Source organism: Boleophthalmus pectinirostris, unplaced genomic scaffold (genome assembly GCF_026225935.1).
Source record: "Boleophthalmus pectinirostris isolate CB_2022bp ecotype Guang Dong unplaced genomic scaffold, ASM2622593v1 HiC_scaffold_11, whole genome shotgun sequence".
Lineage (NCBI taxonomy): Eukaryota > Metazoa > Chordata > Actinopteri > Gobiiformes > Gobiidae > Boleophthalmus > Boleophthalmus pectinirostris.
The window spans coordinates 23,853,734-23,856,233 of record NW_026570994.1 but is presented as its reverse complement, the minus strand read 5'-3'; the positions used below and the strand labels follow the sequence as shown (position 1 = coordinate 23,856,233).

The following is a 2,500-nucleotide window of genomic DNA, read 5'->3' as shown; positions in this document are numbered from 1 at the left end:
TTTAATCCCGCAGGTTTTTGTCTTTTTCTCTCTGCGCCTGGAGCCTGGACGGTCCGGAGCGGCTCTGGTCCGGCTCTGGTCTGTCTCTGGTTTATCTCGGGTCTGGCTCGGGTCTGGCTCGGGTCTGGCTCGGGTCTTTGTGAGGAGGAATCCGCTGCGTAACGCTGCTGCTAACGCGATAATAGTTTATTTTTGTGAATGGACCGCGGCTCCTCTCGGGCTTTTGTGTCGCGAGGCTCTGGGGGGTTTTGTTTGTTTTTTTCCAGCGGGGATCTGGAGGTTTCGTGCCCGGGTTTGGGGTCTCCTCCTCCGCGGGGCTGGAGAGCGGAGGGACGGAGGGACGGAGGGGATGTGTCCGGGGGAACACGAGGCGGCTCCGGGGCGGATCTGGAGCCGCTGGAGCCGCTTTGTCTCGGGGATGGACGGGTTCGGGGAGGATGGGTATCGGCTCTTTTAAAAGGCAGGAACCGGATTTTGTTGTTTTCTAATCTTTTTTCTTTGCTGCTCAACATTTTAAACACATTTTGGTCTTTAATCGTGTCTTCCTCTGGTTATTTTGTGGATAAAATCAGTTCTCGCGTTGGTTTTTGTCGTGAAAATCCGGCTCTTTGACGTGATGTAAAAGATTCGGATCGGGTAAAGGAGCCGTGAGTCGGGTCCCGGGGCTCGGGGGGCGCAGGCGGAGGATGGAAGGCCGAGGATGGGGAGTGTGACTCGGCTGCGCTCCGCCCTGATCTCCGGGAGGGGGCTCGGATGTGCCAGGGCCGCTCGCGTCGTGCGTAAAAGCGTCAGTTTTGTGCGTAAAAGCGTCGGTTCCGTTGGCGGTGCGGTGCGGTTCGGTGCTGTTCGGTGCAGTTCTTGTGCGGGGTGACGGTCCCGGGGCGGAGGAGCGGGGCTGGGGCAGAGACTCAGGCCGCTTTGGGGCGACTCAGGTCGGACAGAAATACGAGGCTCGACCGGAGACAAGAAAAAAGATCAGAGCCGCGACCGGGACTAAACCAGGACTAAACCAGGGACTAAATAAGGGACTAAACGAAGACTAAACGAGGGACTAAAACAGGACTAAACCAGGTCTAAACCAGAACTGAACCAGGACTGAACAAGGACAAACCAAGGACTAAAACAGGGATTGAATCTGGACTAAACCAGGACTGAACAAGGGCCTAAAGTAGAGACTAAATGAGGACAAAATGAGGACTTAACGAAGACTAAACCAGGGACTAAACCAGGGACTAAACCAGGGACTAAACCAGGGACTAAACCAGGACTAAACCATTTTAACACCGATTCAACTGGGAATAAACTGTGTCTCAACATGGTCTAAACCCGGTCTAAACCCGGTCTAAACCCGGTCTAACCCCGTCCCTGCTGTTGGACTGGTGTTTCTTGGACAGTCGAGTCTCTTGTGGATCTGAAACGTTTGAACCGAACAAAGAGTTAAATGTTGGACTCTTCTGTCCCACTTTCCTCTTTTAGACTCAAACTCAAACTGACTCAGTGTCAAACTACAATTACACAAAAAAAGTACACGGGACGAAGGCAATACTACTGATACTACTGTGATACTACTACTGATACTACTGTGATACTACTGTGATACTACTGTGATACTACTACTGATACTACTGTGATACTACTACTGATACTACTGTGATACTACTACTGATACTACTACGATTACTACTACTACTATACTACAACTACTAACACCACAGATACTTGGACAGATCTGGTCTGATCCGGCCGCTCCCTCTTACAAAACTCATCCACAAATACATTTTCTTTTGCAACAGAAGAATTATTACACAAACAAATATTATTATTACTACTGACCTACTGCTCCACAAACAAGAACTAAACCAGGTCTGAACCAGGTCTGAACCAGGTCTGAACCAGGACTGAACCAGGACTAAAACCAGGTCTGAACCAGGTCTGAACCAGGACTGAACCAGGTCTGAACCAGGACTGAACCAGGACTGAACAGGTCTGAACCAGGTCTGAACCAGGACTGAAACCAGGACTGAACCAGGACTGAACAGGACTGAACAGGACTGAACAGGACTGAACCAGGTCTGAACCAGGTCTGAACCAGGACTGAACCAGGTCTGAACCAGGACTGAACCAGGACTAAACCAGGACTGAACCAGGTCTGAACCAGGTCTGAACCAGGATTTCATAACATGGACTAAACCAGGACTAAAATAAACGGAGACTAAACTGTGTTTTAACTTGGACCAGGACTAAAACGGGGTCTAAAACGAGGTCTAAAACAGGACTAAACTAAGACTAAACAAGGACTAAATCCCACAATTATAACAGGGTCTAAACCAAGACTAAATCAGGTCTAAATCAGGTCTAAATCAGGTCTAAATCAGGTCTAACAGGTCTAAACCAGGTCTAAACCAGGTCTAAACCAAGTCTAAACCAGAACTGAACTGGGACTGAACCAAGGACTAAAACAGGGTCTAAACCAAGACTAAATCAGGTCTAAATCAGGTCT

At 49.2% G+C, this 2,500-nt stretch overlaps 1 protein-coding gene across 1 annotated transcript in view; it reads left to right on the top strand.

The window, feature by feature from the left end:
* The window catches only part of LOC110168982 (ras-associated and pleckstrin homology domains-containing protein 1-like), a 39,486-nt gene that overhangs the window by 455 nt on the left and 36,531 nt on the right, over positions 1 to 2,500 (top strand).